This window comes from Equus przewalskii, chromosome 2, assembly GCF_037783145.1.
Source record: "Equus przewalskii isolate Varuska chromosome 2, EquPr2, whole genome shotgun sequence".
NCBI lineage: Eukaryota > Metazoa > Chordata > Mammalia > Perissodactyla > Equidae > Equus > Equus przewalskii.
The window spans coordinates 35,214,139-35,231,901 of record NC_091832.1 but is presented as its reverse complement, the minus strand read 5'-3'; positions in this window follow the sequence as shown (position 1 = coordinate 35,231,901).

The window sequence follows — 17,763 nt, the reverse complement described above, 5'->3', positions numbered from 1 at the left end:
TTGGCAAGAGCAACGCGGAAGGATTGTTGTCCGCAGGGAGAGGAACAGAGCGTTGATGGGCGTCCTGGCCATCTGCCACAAGTTAAAATTAGCCTGGTATTAAATTTTTAAAACAGGCAAAAGATTTAAACAGACACTTACCAAAGAAGATACATAGATGAGAAATACGAACATGAAAAAGGTGCTCAACCTCATTAGTCATTAGAGAAATACCAATTAAAACCACAGCGGGTGCCACTGGACACCGATTAGAATGGCGACAATTAAAAAGACTGATCACACCAAGTGCTGGAGAAGAGCTGGAGGGAGGCCGGGGGCGCTCAGACGCTGCTGGTGGGAATGCAAAAGGGCACAGCCACTCTGGAAAAGTCTGGCACTTTCTTAAAAGTTAAATTTACACCTACCATATGATCCAGGCTTTCCAGTCCTAGATATTTACCTAGAAAGGAAAGCAATATCCACATGAACACCTGTGCACGCATATTCCTCAAAGCTTTGTTTAACTAGCCCAAACCTGGAAACAACTCAAAGGTCCATCAACAGGTGAATGGAACAGATAAATTGTGGTACGTCCATATAATGGAATAGTACTCAGCAACGAAAAGGAGCAAACTATTAATATACACGACAACCTGGGTGAATTTCAAAATAATTACGCTACAGAAAGAAGCTGGACAAGATGAGTACAGACCAGATGATTCCACTGACATAAATTCTAGAAAATGCAAACTAGTCTATAGTGACAGAAAACAGATCAGTGGCAGCCTGGGGGATGGCTGGGAGGGGGGAGGTGACAAAGGGGCAGCAGGAAACTTTTAGGGACAATGACTGTGCTTGTTATCATGATCTGGGGAGGGTTTCAAAAGTACATACATATATCAAAACTTATCAAATGGAACAGTTCAGATATGTGAAATTTGCTGTGTGTCAATTATATCTCAATAAAGCTGTTTTAAAAAGTAGTCTGGTGTTAAGCAGCCCAGAGGCACAGAGAGGTGCCCCTGAACTAGAAGGTTCTGAAGGAGGCACAGTATGAAAGGGGAAACTGAGGCCATGTGCACTGCCCCGCAGCTGTGTCCAGACTCAGCCTGGTGGCAAGTGCCTCTGACAGGGCATCCCACTGGCCAGGCCAGAGCCATGGTCGTTGTTGGTAAAACGCCACATGGCCCAGAGCTCAGCACAGGCCTGGTCCAGGCCCAACAGGGGGACCCATGTGCACGATCGCTCTGTGCTCCAGTTCTTCAGCTGTAAACAGGGGTAAGAACGGCAGATGCTTCTGGACATGCTTTCTGGAAACCCAACTCAATCTGACTTAAATCACAGAGGGAATCCGCTGGCTCCAGTGCATGTGCAGCCCAGCATTATGTCTGCTCAGGCAAGGTTTGATCCAGCAGCAGCTCAGGGATATGACCAAAAGACGGGTTTCTTTCCATCTTTGTTCCTTGCCTTTTGAAGTATGGGCTTCCCCCCAAAGCTGGCAGCCCCCGTGGTCCCAAATGGTGGCTAGCAGCTATGGGCATCCTGCTTTATACCCTGCAGGAACAGGAAGGCATCTTTGTCCCGGCACCCCCAGTCCAAGAGGGAACGTGTTACGTCCTCTGATGGGCAACCCTGTTACCTGGACAGGTGCAGGCATGAGGGGTCTGTATCCCATGGGAATTAAAGGGCGGGGTTCTGGGAATGGGGGCAGGGGAAGGAGATGGGGGGAGGCATGAGGAACAGGAGACGGACGCAGAGAGGGAAAGCAGAAGCAGCAGCCACGACCAGCCACGGCCAGATCCCTGGTTAATCCAGGAGGATTCCTTGGGATCAATGGATCAATGGAAACCTCCGGCTTGTGGGAGGAGGGTGGCGGAGCCAGACAGAAACCACTCTCAAGGTGTGGAGTATTAAATGTGTCAGAGAGGGCGCATTCGAGAACAGAGACTAGAGTGTGAAACATAACGTGCGTCCTTGGGCAGTTTTATTTTAAATTTCATTGCATTTTAATTTTTGAATAGCTGATCCATTCCTACGATTCAAAAACCAAAGGACATAGAAATGTACGTGGTCCAGGCTCTCCCTCCCCGTCTGTCCCTCCTCTGTCGACTCTCAGCTCCCCCTCCCCCACGGGTACCACTGCTCATAGTTCCTCACAGATTTTTCCGGCATTTCTCCTGAATATCCATGCACATAAGAATATAGATTCTTGGTCATCCCCTTTTTGACACAAAATGTAAAATATTGAACACCCTGTCTCTCCCTTTAGTTTTTTCTCTTGACTGTGGTACCCCATGGTGTGGCTGGACCATAACATAGCCAATCTCTTACTGCTGGGCGTGGGTTGTTTCCAGCCGTTTGCTACTATAATCAATGCACTGATGAATAACCTTGTATACAGTTGTCACTTCACGTGTGTGCAAGAGGGACAGGGTCTACTTCTCCCACAGACTCACCAACAGACGGTGGCACCTTACCTCCAGATTTTCACCAGTTTGATGAGGAAAAATGACACATGGCTGGGGATTCGGTCGGCATTGATCTGTCCATGAGTGAGCCGAACTTCTTTTCATGTGTTGGAGCACCTTGGGGCTCCTTTTTCTGTAAACTGTCTGTTCAGATCCCATGCCCGTGGTCATGTTGGGTTGTTTCTCTCATCAATTTCTGTAAGTTTTCAGGAGGGAGTTTAGCTCTTTGCCTCTGACGTGATTTCAAATATTTTTTCCCAGTTTATCATTTGCCTTTTGACTTTGCTCAGGATGGGATTTTGTTCAGCATGCAGAGTGTTTTTTATTTTTATATCACTAAATTTGTCAGTTCTTTTATTTTCGAGGAAGATCGGCCCTGAGTAACAGCTGCTGCCAATCCTCTTCTTTTTTCTTTTTTTCTTTTCTTTTTTTTTTTGCTGAGGAAGACTGGCCCTGAGCTAACATCCGTGCCCATCTTCCTCTTCTTTATACGTGGGACATCTACCACAGCATGGCTTGATAAGCGGTGCCATGTCCGCACCCGGGATCCAAACCGACGAACCCCAGGCCACCCAAGATGAGCATGCGAACTTAACTGCTGCGTCACCGGGCCGGCCCCAATTTGTCAATGTTTTTCAATAGCTGCTAGATTTTTGAGTCATAATTAGAAAGTTCCCAAGCTTCAAAGTTATAAAGAAATTCTCCCATGTTTCCTTCTAAAACGTTTGTGGTTTCATTTTCACATTTAAATCTTTGATTCCTTTGTAATCTGTTTTACGTATAAAGTAGAAATCTGGAATTTTATATCCAGTTGTCCCAGCACCACTTATTGAATAATTCAGCTTTTCTTCAACAGTTTGGTGTGGCAACTTTATCAAACAGTAAATGCCTACCTGAATCTACGCTTATTTCTGGACGTCCTGTTCTGTGTCATTCGTCTGTCTGAGAATTTGTGAGTCAAAACCACGTTGTTTTAATGATTGAAGCTGCATAATATGGTGGGTTCTTTCCATCCATGCTCTCTTTCTTCCTGGCTATGCTTCCTGGGTAACTTTTCATATGAACTGTAAGATAAACGTACCTCCTTCAACAAAAACTGTTGACATTTTCCCCAGAATCAAGGTAAATTTATCAATGAGCTTAGAGAGAATTAAAATGTCATGGTGTTGAATCTCCTTCCTGAAACATGATGTATGTTTCCACTCGCTCACATCGTTGTGCCTTTGAGCAGTTTAGTTCCTTAAAATATTTACTGAAATAGAACATGTACGCAGACAAGTCACAAGTCGTTAAGGGTACAGCTCAATGAATTTTCACAAAGACGACACCCCGTGCAAGTGCCACCCGGAGTAAGAAACGGAAAAGGAGCAGCAACCCCAGAAGGCCCCCTAATTCCCCTCTCTCCACGCCCTCCTCCCAAATGAGCCACTGTCCCCACTTCCACGGCCAGGAGCGCTTCCTGGGTTTGAACATTACAGTTTGAATCAGACCGTACGTGCTCTTCAGCGGCTGGCCTCCGTCACTCACCGCTGTGTTGGTGGGGTCTTTCGTGCTGCACTTGCTCTTTTTCATTGCTGTATAGTTTTCCGCTGTGTGACTCTATCACAGTGGGTTCAACGTTCTACTTCTGATGGATATTTGGGGGTTTTTCCAGTTTAGGGATAGTGCTGCTATAAACGTTCTAGTCCATGTCTTTTGGTGCAAATATATGCTCACCTCTGTTAGGCCCTCCCAGGAGCAGTGTGGCCGGGTCACAGGGCATGAGGACACGCCCTCTGGCAGATGCTGTCAAGAAGCTTTCTAAAGTGCTGCACTCATTGCCACTCCCCTGGCTGTCTGCTCAAACCCGTTCTTCTCTCCTTCCTGGGCACTTAGCAAGGCCACATTTCCCAGCCTCCCTCACAGCTGGAAAGGCCGCGACACTGAGTTCTCGCCGGTGGCCGGTGATGGAAGTCGATGTGCCTCTTCCTCGCCCCACAGAGGGTGCACCTCCTCCTCACCCCCTGCCCCCACTGGAACCCACAGTGACCCAGCGTCAACCATGCAAACGGCAGCCATGCCCCAGGGGAGGGCAGAGCAACTTGGGTGGGACCCGGCTCCCCAAAGACGTCTTTGGGGCACAGCTGCCCCCTCACAGTGTCCACACGGGGAAGAGGCAGACATCTGTGCACCTCAAACCAATGTACTTTAGGGTCTTTTTGTGATACGAGTTAGGTCTGTTATCCTCAATAATATGGGAATTGGAACCAGAAGTGGGGCGCCATATGTGACATGGCGTCAGGCAGTGAGCAGGTTCTTAACCATGTTATGAAGATTTTCTCTATCCTTTATCCAGCACGTAATAAGGAAAGTGAATCAAAATGTGTTTCTCCTTGTATCTCACGTAACTTCTCCTTTATAAACACATCTACTGTGTCGTTTAGAGCATCGATGGCCGTAACTATTATTATTTCCATTGTGAATTACACACTCATATATTCCCAAGTGCCTTCCTTGTCTCATCAAACACTTTTTTGTGGTCTGAAGTCCACATTGTCTAATACTGAGATTACGAGACGTCGAGATTTTTATGTGGGTTCGCCTGGTGTCTTTGCCCAGCTCTTATCTCCAACCGTTCCCTCTGGCCCTGGTTCCGGCCTGCCTCCCGTACCGAGCCCAGGGCTGGATCTGCCTGTGGATTCCAACCCGGAGATTTTTTCTTTCACTGGCAAATTAAGCCCATTTACACTTATTGACATTTCTAATATCTGTGTTCTGTCACATTATTTTACATAATTTTTTTTGTTTTTATGGAGTTTTGAAGCCTTTTACTACGTGATTTGTTCTCTTTGCTTGTATATGTGGTTCTTCTGCTACACAAGGAGTTTTCACTTTTGTTCGTTACTGTAACTTTGCAGAGTATTCTCAGTCCGCCATTTCTCAGAAAATGAGAAATTAAGGTGCTTGCTCTTCTTGCCATCCGCCCTCGCTCGCCCCCACCATCCCTGTTTCAGGCATTAAAGTTTCCTTCCCTGGTGGCGTCCTGTGTCCTGTTACACCTTTTTCTACTCCTCTCTCTTCTGACTTGTCACCTTTACTCAACGTCCTTTGATTCCCGGCTACCACGGATGAGGCGCTCGGCAAACACGCTCTTCTCTCTCCGTCCCCTCCCATCTCTTCTTAGCTGTATCATTTCTGATGTCGTCAGGACAACCGTCACTCCCCCTGCGAGCCGTCCCTCTCCCCCACACGGTTAGTTTTCGTCCCAAACAACCGCAGGCAACGCGCCACCGTCCCCTGCTCGCGGCATCTTAGTGGCTGAAGTCCATCCTCATCTCGCGTTTCCTCAAGCCGGACTCCACCGGAACAACATCCTCTGAGCTCTGCGGTGGCCGGAACTGCTGCTGGGGTCCTGGGGCCTGAAGGACGGCTCCGCTCAGTGTGAACTCCCGCCTCACGCCGTCTTCCCTCGTTGGGTCCCGTGGGCACCGCTCTGCTCTCTTCCCAGTGCTGGGCTTCCGGCCCTTTCTCTGTCGATGGAGGGGAGAGCTGGACTCTCCCCGTCTGGTCACCTACAGGCGACGCCGTTCCTGCACTGTCCTGGAGACAGAGACGGGACCCCCGCAGGGCAAGCCCCCTGCTGACAAGAGGGTGTTTTTGCTTCTGTTTTCCCAGCCTCCAGCCGTGGAGGCATTTATATCCCGTGCCCGGCTGCTGTGACCTTCACCACGTGGCTTTTGCGGAGACCGTGGGCAGCCCCTGAATGTCATCTTTGAGTCTGCATTATCTGAACTCTGGTTTTCTGAAGATGGGGTTTGGGGGGTCTGTGGTCACCTTTGTGTGACATCCAGCAGGCAGAAATGGGAACTCCCGTCTCACGCTGACGTGCTCACGTCGGCACTCTGTTCATTCATCAGCAGCTGTGCCCCCCGCCGGCTGCACGCCAGGGGCCGTGGACAAGGGGTTCCAGCTCCACCCCCCCACAGGGGCCATCGGCCTCCTCTCAGAACAGGAGGCCCCCAAGGGCAGAAGCTGTTTCTCCCCCATCAGACTGGGAATCCTCAAAGGACCCGAGTGACGTCTCCCCCATCAGACCAGAAAACTCCCGAAGGCCGAGGCCATGTCTTCTCATAAACATACAAGTTTATAGCATATTATGAGTCCCACAAAGAAGGGAAAGGAGGAAAGGAGGAAGAAGACCGATGGAGGCTCCTAGTTTAGTTAGGGTGGACTTCTCCGAGCAAGCGGCATTTAAGTAAGCAAAGAGCTGAAAAACACAAGGGGCAGGCCAGGTGGATATCTAGGGGGAGAGCATTCCAAGCAGAGGGAACAGCAAGTGCAAAGGAACTGGGGCAGGAGAATGCATGACTGTTTAAGGAGCAAGGAGGTCAGTCAGTGTAGCTGGAGTGGAGCAAGCAACGGGCAGGTGGGGTCTGAGAAGCCAGTGTGCGCAGAGTGGGTCGTCATGGGCCCCGACACCGTCTTTGGCTTTACTGTAAGTGGAGCAGAAGCCACTGTAGGATTTTGAGTGGAGTCGTGACCTCGTCTGACTTACTGTTAAAAGGATCACTCTGGAAGCCCTATAGAGACTAGACTGTAGGAAGGCAGAAGTAGAAACGGGGTCAGACTCACACAACTGGGCTTCTTGCCTTTGACACAGACAGGTATCCAGCAGCTGGGGTCCAGCTGAGGTCTGCACGCCTGGGGCCTCTGTTCCCGCCCCACCAACCCCCCCGGAATCTCAAACCCAAGGGCAGGAGGCGACGAGATCTGAGGACCAGTCGTTCTCCCTGGGGTCAAGGACCGTGCATCCTCGATCCTCTTTCCCAGGCAATATTTCCCTCCAATGGCCAGACACTGACGCCCTAACTATCGGGGGGCTTCGGGGTCGGTGGATAGTGGACCCGCCGCTGGGGGCTCCCTCGTCTGGCGGAGCCCCGGCTTCCCGAGGAGCAAGGCACAGGGTGGCCACTGGGTGGCAGCATTGCTCTGCCGAGAAGGCAGGGCCGCGCGGGCCGGGAGGTTCGGTCCCAGAGGGAAGGGAGCTGAAGCCGCGCCCCGCCCCTCAGCTCCGAGGGACCCTTCGTTGGCCCGGATGATGGCCGAGAGTGTGGCGATTGCTCCAGGGGGGGTCCGAGACCATAAATAGGGTTCACATCAGCGCCTCCTGCGACCCAGCAAATTCTGCCAGATCGCCCTGCGGGATCTGATGGTTCATTTCACAGGCGAGAACAGAGGCCCGAAGAGGGGACCCTCGCTGGCCCCACATCCTCCCGTGGCAGAGCCTGGGCCCCTCTCTGATCCTTCCACTCCCCTGAATGCGGACCAGCGGCCGGGAGAGCACTGGGCGAGGCAGTGCGGGAAGGTTCCTCTCCCTGTCCTGGTTTAGGGGTCCGGGGGGTGACCAGCACCTCCGAGGATGAGGAGGAAGAAGAGCTGAGAGGAGTGCACACCCTTGGGGACTCTTTGAGGGGCCCCCAGAACCCCATCACGTCAGCTGGGGGAGGAGCATCTAGCATCGACCCCCATACAGTGAAAGCGGGATGGAAAGTGATGGCCACGGAGAAGGAATTATGTTTGTAATTGCCTGACTGTCCTTATAAACACTCAGCTAACGGTCTTATTATTATTTGTTATCACTCAGAAAGGAGCGAGTGGCTCCGCCATGCCTCCCCCACAGACCATGTCAAACCCACATGGAAAGGCACCGGTTCCTCTCCTGGCCGGGATCTGAAAGGGCCCCATTCAACATCCTCTTAGGCAACCATCGGATTAATCTCTCTCCTCCACCAGACTGCTAGCTCCAAAAAGAACAGGGACTGGTATCTCGTGCTCCTAACTGTAGCCTCAGCTCCCACCGCTGGTGTGTGGCACATAGAAGGGGCCCAATAAGCATGAATGAATGTGGGCATGAATGAGTGAATGAATGCGGGCATGAATGAGTGAATGAATGTGGGCATGAATGAGTGAATGAATGCAGGCATGAATGAGTGAATGAATGCAGGCATGAATGAGTGAATGAATGCAGGCATGAATGAATGAACATGTGCATGACTGACTTGGCCTAATCCCACGGCCTCCACGAGGTCCCTCCTGCTCCCGAGGTTCGCAGAGCCCACAAAGGGGGAGCATCTGTGGCTGCTTCAGGGGCAACTTCACCCCGTGAACCCAGAACCAAAGTTGGCTCCAGGTCAAAAGCCCCCCGGCCGGGTTCGGGCCTGCTGCCCCCGCTGATGGGCACACAGCTGGGAATGCGAGCTGACCCAGGAAGCTGCCCCCTCCCCACTCCTGTCCCCCCCAGCTCGCTCGATGGCTGGGAGCCCCGCCCAGGCGGCAGGATGGAGAAGTGGGGGAGCCTGGCTCGTAAATCACGTTCGGGCAGTCTGCTGGGAAGGGGGGACCGCAGGGTCTGGAGCCAGGGCTCTCCAGAGTCTGCCTGCAGGAAAGTGGTTCAGGGACAAACAGACTCAGCAGGAAAGGGGAAGGAGGGGAGGGGGCTGGAAACAGGAAGGGGAAAAGGGAGAGAGAGAGGAGGAGAGGGGAGAGGGGAGAGGGGAGAGAGAGGAAGGCAAAGAGACAAAAGACAGTCAGAGACAGAGCAGCCAGAGAGAAGACCAGAAGTCACAGAGAAGGACCGGGAGACAGAGACAGGGACGGAGGGACGGTGAAAACACCTGTACAGGCAGGTCAGTGAGCACAGCCCCTCTTGCCTCTCGCATCTATTTTCAGGATCCTAGGTGCCGAGGGGAGCATATCCACAATGTCTTTCTCTAGAAGACAAGACTGATGGCCTTAGTGGTCCTGAGTACCAAGGAGGAGAAGAGTCTTCCCAATCAAGGCCCAGATTGGGGAAGACATTTGCCCAACGTCACACAGCAAACCTTGTGGCAGATCCAGGGACTTCTGGACAGGACACCTGGTCCAGTATTAAATGCTATTCTCTGGGTCCCTTGTTGGGAGTGGGGAATCTACTAGTCTTCGAGGACACCGTGCGGAGGTCACACATTCCTACACTTTCTGTTTCCTTTTGTTGCCACAATCCTCTTGTTTCTCACCCCCTGAGACCCATTTCCATTTCCCCACCATACTCAGACGGAATAAACCTTTGCCCCCAGAAAGAAATGTTTAAACTAAACTTCAAGCCATCACATTGTGGAAGGACATACTTCTCAGACGGGGATTCAGCCAACCCAGCTTCAGACCCGTCAGCTAGGAACTCGCTGTGTGGCCTTGGGGTAGCCACACAGCATCTCTGGGCCTCGTCTTCCAGGAGAAAGAGGAGACTGGAGTAGTAATCCCCAAAAGGGTCTTCCAGGGCTAAGACTCCATAATGATCCTCCCCTTCTTTGGAGGAAGTCCCAAGTAAGTGAGCACTGGACTGGGAGTCTGGAGTCCTCGGCCCCTTGGACTTAGCTCCCACTGCCCCTGGCAGGCGCATTCAGAGACGGCAACACCGGTTGAAACACGAGCGTGTCTCTCACCCACTGTTGCACGTGAGCTTCCCAGCAACCCTGAGGGGCAGGCTTTATGGCTGCTCCCATTTTCCAGATGGGGAAACTGAGGGTGGGGCAGAATGACTCTACACAGAGGGAGCTGAGCCGGGAGTCAGATGGATGCAAGGCTGCCGACTCCGCAGCCCGGCTCGTCCCTGCTCCACCCACAGCGCAGCGTCTGAACCCGGGTGGGAAGAGATCGGGAGTGGGGACAAGGCAGACGGTGCTCACAGCCTCCGCCCGGGACGCACGGCCCATCCCCTAGCCTCAGAGGTTCTGGGAAACAGTCGCTCCCACCCTCCACTGGGCAAAGAGAGTTCTTTTTTTTTTTTTTTTAAAGATTTTACTTTTTCCTTTTTCTCCCCAAAGCCCCCCGGTACATAGTTGTATATTCTTCATTGTCGGTCCTTCTAGTTGTGGCATGTGGGATGCTGCCTCAGCGTGGTTTGATGAGCAGTGCCACGTCCGCGCCCAGGATTCGAACCAACGAAACACTGGGCCACCTGCAGCGGAGCACGAGAACTTAACCACTCGACCACGGGGCCAGCCCCATGGCAAAGAGACTTCTTGTACAGACAGGGAAACCGAGGCCCCGTGGAGGTTCCACAGCTCTGGGTGTCCTTCCTGCTCCACCCATGGGACCAGAGCTGCCGCATAAAATACAGGACCGTCTTGGGGACACATTTATACTAAAAATTGGTGCATCGCTTATCTGAAATTTAAATGTAACTGGGCATCCTGCAGTTTTATTTGCTAAATCTGGCTGGCTTGTATGGGACACGCCCACGCCCCGCTTCCCACCATCCTTTCGGGTTAGAACAGGCAGAGACCCCCAGACCCCAGCCTCTGTGTCTCTCCCTTTCCGAGCCAAGCCAGCCTCACATGGAACCCTGGGCCCTGCAAGCATTTGAACAGACGCCTGGGATCCGTTCCTTTTCACAAAGCATTGAAGCCCCACGTCTCTAAGGCTCTCTGGGGTCGTCAGAGGAGGGGGCGGTAGGCTCCCACAGACCCCCCGACAGCTCTCCTGGCCTCCGTGCTGGGGCAGCAACGGCTCTCAGCATCGGTCAAGGCCTGAGCTTGTGACCCCGAGAGAGTCCTGTCACCCCCCGCACCGGGCCTCAGTTTTCACGTCTGTGAAATGGGAGCTGGCTCCTCCTCTCCCTGCAGCCCTGGCTCGTGGACCTGGGTCTGAAAACATCTTCATGCCCCCCGCCCAAAGACAGGGCCCTGTGCCCCCCGGGCATCCAGGCTCTGGTCTCCATGCAGGTTCATGTCCCTCCTCCTCCAGGGGCCAGGCGGAGGGTGGGGTGAGAAGGCAGACCACCAGGAGATGCTGCTTCTGCCTCGCTTCCCAGTGGGCAGGCGGGCTCCGACGGTCACACTGACCAAGCGTCACGCATGCCCCCGCCGTGCGTGTCACATGTCCCCAGCTCCCAGGGCAGGGCCCAGCGCATCAAAATCCCCACTAACACTAATTAATCACTGCCCATGTGCCAAGCCCCACTCGCGGATTATCTGGTCTAATCCCCACCGCCATCTCATGCCCCTGCCAGCGCGTCCGTCACCTGGTGGCTATAGACTGTGCGTGTGTGTCGTCCGCCTCCTAACCAGGTCACACGGGCCCTGCGGCCCAGCACCCTGTCCCTGCCGTTCACGGCTGCGTCTTCAGGCTGGAGAGCAGGCCTGGCTCGGCACAGAGGCTCGGAAGGCTGTGGGATGAATCATGAACAACTCTATTTGGTTGGTGAGGCCTGTCACTGTGCCCTCCACAGATGAGGACAGTGAGAGAAGCACCCAAGGTCGCGTGGGGAGAGTATTTTGAACCCAGCAGCCGGGCATCAAAGCCTATTCCATTAACCTCCACCCTATACGGTGGGAGCACAAAGAATAATTGATGAAAACGTGCATGCGCAATGAATGAATGATGCACATATGAGCGCGCCCCCTCCCCTCTCAGCCAGCCCCCTTAGGGGCTGCTCCAACAGTCTGGGGCAAAGGAATCCCTTTGAATCTGGAAGCAGGCACTAAACCTAAGAACCCGACCCTAGAGCATCAGGTTGTGGGGTCCCACTCAGAGACGGGCAGTGATGGTCCTGAGTCACACAGCACAGTGATAGGAGGCCAGACACCCCTCTCACAGACCCAAGCCCTCAAACCCAGCCCTGCCCCCATCCTGTGCTTGGGGACAGAGCAGTGGCTGGGGTTCAATTCAAGCCTTGCTCCTGACTTGCCGTGTGACCTTTTGAGAGTGATTGCACCTCTCTTAGTCTCTCCCGCTGTAAAATGGGCTCCTGAACCCACAGGGCTGTCCTGAAAATTAGGAAGCACAATCGTGGACAGCCAGCTGGGTCAAGAACATACTGTGCTCGGCAGGCCCCATCAGCCCCCTCCAGGCCTCTTGGCCTCTGACCACAAGCACTAAAGGGGCTGACCCCAGAGCCAGCCTGACAACTCTGTAAAGTCTGAATCGAGGGAAATAATCGAGGTTAATTCCTCAGCATCTCGCACATACCTCCCACCTCTCCTCCCAGCAGGCCGGGGGATTTATGAGTTAACGTTGGCATTGTCATGTAAAGGGCTATGAGATCCTTGGAGAGAGCCCTGGGGACACGGGAAGAATGAAATGGGAGGCATAATGTTATTAGCACCCAATCACCGCAGGACGATCACTCTGGCTCCCCTGAAGCTAAAACTGCAGAGCCCTCCTCTCCCTGGGACCCACTCCACTCTCCCCTGTTACGACCAGGCTAGGGCCAGCAGGTGCCCTGGGCTGAGGCCTCAGTCCTTCCTGCTTGCTGTGTCGCCTTAGGAAGTTCACACACCCTCTCTGGGTATGTTGCCTCATTTCCATTCCGAAGGGTCCCTGCCAATCAACAGACCCATAATGCACTGTGCCTGCCTCCCTGCCTCTGTGTGGACCTACCGCTCTACCCCAAGGGACCGTGAACCGCTCATGGGTGTCGTCCAGAGGGAAAGCCAGGGATCTCCTTCCTCTCCGCAGCCCCCCCCCCCCCCAATCTTAGCAAAACGCTGAGGCCTCGACAAACGGTCAAATGGGTTTCAGACCCTTTGATAAGGATGGATGCTACTCGACACACTGCTGCTGATGCTCAGTAACTCCTTTCGTCCTCGCCGCTGCGCTGTCACGTAGCTGCTATGGTCACCCCACTCCAGGGACGAGGAAACCGAGGCCAGAGGGCACGTCCTTGCCCAGGCCCCACAGCTGGGAGGCAGGGGAGCAAGGATCCAGATCAGTCTAGCTCCACCCGTTCAAACATCCCCACCTCGTCCCGTGTTCTCGTACCCAGCACTTCCCGACCGGGCACCTGCCGGCTGTCCCTGCCCCCCCGGCTGACAGTATATGACCAGAGCTCTGTGGAGCACTGACTGTACACCAGGCTAGGGGCTGAGCGTGTCCCTTTTGATCCAACCCCCCTCCCGGAAGCGTGGTGTCTTCCTCCCCATTCTCCAGGTGAGGAACTCGAGGCGTGGGGAGAAGAGATGGGCCTGGGGCCTTGCAGCTGCTCCCCCCACAATATCATCTCCTCACAGGGCCTCTGGCTCTCTCAGTCTGCCTCTTCCTGCCTCTGCGTACCAGAAGGCATTTATTTCCGCCTCCCATGACTTTGCGGGCGCATCTGGTCCCTCAGGTTCTTTGCCGGGTACCCAGAGCCTGGAATGGCACCAGGCACACAGTAGGTGCTCAACAAACACTTATAAATAAGGGTTGGAAGGCAGTGTCTCGTAGGCCAAGGAGCCCCCCGCACAGGGACAGGAAGCTTGCTCTTAAGCAGCCAGAGAGGCTGGGATGGAGGTGGATGCTGCTCAGAGAAGGAGGGTCAGCAAGGGCACTGAGCTAAAGCCCTGTCCCACCCAGAGCCACCGATCTCTGGGACAGACATGCAGCCCTGCACATCTGGCACAATTGGCACCAGAGGGAGAACTCAGACCCCCTCCCCTTGGTCAGCTGGGGGTCTCCAGGGTTCCAAAGCCTTTGCCATTCGGCTGCCCGGTGCCCTCCAGGTGATGCGGGCCTACCTGTCTTTCCCATTGGCAGCAACGTGTCCCCTCCGGGTAAATCTGAGGCCTCTCCCTGCCCTCTCCTTCCTCGGGTGCCACCAGCGTCCTCCTGTCTTCGCCCAGCTCCTCATCTTCCTCCTCCTCCTCCCCCACCCCTCCCCGCCCGCCCACCAGAAGTTAATTCCTCTGAAACTTTCCGTGGGAGCAATTTCCACTTCTTATTATGCCCGCTGAGCCGGACCGGCTCCTCGCTATCTGGCTCCCTCCAGCAGGGCACACGGCTGACACTTGCCTGGAATAGCAGAGGTGACGGAAGGAGGGGCCCGGCTCCCAGGATTACGATAAGGGCTGGCAGGCCGTTTGGTATGCCAGCCCAGGCCACGCGCTTTACCTTCCATATTGGGGTGATAAAGATGATTTTCCATGCTGGTCCCTATCTCCTATCAAGACCAAACATTCAAATGCAGCCTACATTTTCAACCCCCCCGACCCCCACTGCAAGACCCTCCCTCCTCCAAAGGAAATGGAACCTTAGGATTTGCAAAGGAAAAAAAAGTTAATTGAAGCAGCCAGGTCGTTCCTTGCCTGTGACTCTCGGATTTAATGAGAAAACGGAGCCGGTTTTAAAGCCAGGTGTGCTTCTGGGGTGCGGAGAGAGACGGGGGTTGAGGGGTGCTTATTCGGTAGGCTCTGAGGAGGCCCCATTCCATCAGGAGGGTCCCAGGCAGGGGCACCACGTCCCGACCCACTTGCAGGATGCGCTGACCTCCAAGTTGTAAAAGAATTCGGGCTCTGGGCGCAGAGGAGGATCTCGACCCAAAAGAGAGATGCCAGGTGGGGAGGCGGCGGTGGATGGGGGACGGGACACGGATGGGGAGGAAGCGTGACTTCACTTCCCGTCTTAATGAAATTTCACTGAAGGAGAAAGAGGCTTTAGGGAAACGTGGGTTCTTTTCCTTCATTATTATTATTTTTTAGGGTTTCGGAATTGTTTCCTGGGTTGGGAGTCTGTCAGCAGAATATTTATTGTACTTTACGGTGCATTAGTAACGAGATTGTCTTCCCTTTCCACGGCCGACTTCAAACCCCCCATCTATCTGGAAGCAGACTGTGTTAAGTAGGAGGATTTCTTTTTTGCCAAAGTCAGCAGCTGTGGCAGAGACGCCCCAACTCCCGGAACTCTGGCTGCAGTGGCATCCCCCACGGGGCCTCGGGGAAGGAGTGGGGAGGCACCCTGGCCCCCACCACCATCCTCATCCCTCCTGGCCTCTGTCCACCCACCTCGCACCTCCCGAATTCTTCAGATGGCCCCCGGGGGCCCCTGCCCCTTGTGCCTGTCCACCCCCCACGCCCCCCCCAGTAGGGCACCACACCCCAAAAGGCCTCAACACCAGCCACAAATTACAGCCCAGACAAGCATGGATTACCGGCCCGCAGGAAACGGCCGGGGGCCTGGATGGGGAGGTGGCTCATCTCCCCACCTCCTGCAGGAGCAAAGGGACAAAGGAGCCAGAACAGAGGCTGGCAGCCCAGCCAGCTGCCCTGCCTACAGCAGCTTCTCATACAGGTTTTACAGGTCTGCCACGGAGGCGGGGACAAACGTGGCCACAAGCCATTAATTACAAATTGGTTCAGGGAAGGGAAGGCTGGAGAAGGCGGTTCCACATCCCACTCCAACCTCAAGTGGAAATTCCTGCTCTCTCCAGGATGCGCCCAGAGTGAGCGCCGCGCGGAGCGAGAGCCCTGCGTCCGCTCTCATCTGCCGGTGACGTCCAGTGGGTCTCTTCCTCTCCAGGCCTCACTTTCCCCCCTCTGTCAACCAAGGGGTTGGACTGGATCACCTCTAAGGATATTCCTGATTCTGATCCTAATACTAATAATGATAATAGAAATAATAGCGACAACAGTAATAGGAGCTATCGTGTAGTGAGAGCTGACTGGTGGCCAGTGCCATGCTGTCACGTATTATCTCATTGAATCTTCCCAACAACACTGTGGGCTGGGTACTATTATCGTCCTCACCTTGCAGATGAGGGAGCAGGAGGAGGAGCAGCGAGCGCAGTGGCCCCAGGAGGCGGAGGAACGTTGCCATCGGGCAGGTAGTGGCAGTGCCTGGACCCCGTCCTGCCTGACACCACATCCCTTCTCATGACTCTGGGCACGACCACCCGGGACGGTCCCGCAGGTCTAGGATTATACACTTGTCTTCCAACTGTTCCTCAGCAACTAAAAGTCAAGAAAGAAATGTGTCTAGAATGGTAAAGACTCCGGGAGAAGCTCCCGAGCTGCGGCGGGGCCGTCCTGTGCCTGTGCAAACGGAGCTCAGACACGGGAGGATCCAGGTCTGGTCTTCATTCCAGGAGGTGGAGAGGCACAGGGTGAGGAAGGCCACCAAGCCCATTAGAGAGGCACCGCCTGCCCACAGCCCCTGTTATTCCACTCACCATCTTCCCTCCTCTCCCAGAACCCCCATCCCACCAGGCTCATCTCTCTTCCTGCTGGACCACCATCGAGGGCAGGGGCTCCCAACCTCAGCAGCATTGACACACTGGACTGATAGTTCTGTGTTGTGGGGCCTGTCCTGTGCACTGGAGGATGTTTAGCAGCATCCTTAGCCTGGGGATGGGGAGGGTTGACTGCGGAGGGGAGGGTTTCTACTGGCATCTAATGGATGGAGGCCAGGGATGCTGCTAAACATCCTACAGTGCACAGAGCAGCCCCCACAACAGAATTATTGGGCCAAAGATGGCAATGGTATCCAGGTTGAGAGACCCTGCATCAGTTTGATTAAACCCACTTGCTTGCCCTTTTTTGCCTTGGCCACTGGGAAGCTCAGAACAAAATTTTATACTCAGCTGCCATAGCTTCTCTCAGCCTACGTTTCTAAGTCAACCCTTTCTCCCCTCCCATCTTTGATTACTGTATATCTTCTTCTTTTATCCTTCTTTCAAGAGGCATACAGAATTTTTGTCTCATTTTAATCATGTTTTATTGTTATAGAGAGAAAAGGGTACATAAACCAAAACTAATTCCTATTGCTTTTTTAAAAGTGATTTTTAAAGTTTTATAGGGTTTGCCATTTCATTTATAAGTTATTTCATCCTCTCAACAGCCGTATAAAGCAGGCTAGTGAGGAACCAGGCTCAGCCGGGTGACCCTGTGGGTAAATGAGGAAGCAGAACTTACACGTGAATTAAAAGAAGTGTCAGAGACTAAATGAATCATATTGATCGGCTTCAATAGGAAATAGTAATAACTCCTACTGATTTATCTGAATTAATCAATTTATCTTCACAGCATCCTTTTAAAAATGATACTATTCCCTTTTTTTGATGAAGAAACCCAGCATTCCCAATCAACATGTATGGTGTGATTAGGTTTCCTCATCCAAAAGCTGATTTGGTTAATTCTGTGGTCTACACTGGCTGAGTTACCCAGATAATTGGCACGTTTGATGCCGTCTGCCCATTGTTCAGCCAGCCTCATCGTCACAGTGCCCTCCTCCCGTCCTGTCCACCAGGCTGCTTGATGGGAACGCCAAACTCCACGTGGCAGAAAGAGGTATATCCAGACAGTGGAACATTATTCAGCCATGAAAAAGGAGTGAAGTCCTGATTCATGGTACGATGTGGATGAACCAGGAAAACATCAGGCTGAGAGAGAAGCCAGACACGAAAGGACACATATTGTGTGATTCCATTTAAGGGAAACACTCAGAATAGGCAGATCTTTAGAGACAGAAAGGAAACTAGTGGTTGCTGAGGGCTGGGGTGGAGGGGACCAATGGGGAGTGACTGCTCAGGGGTACGAGGTTTCCTTTT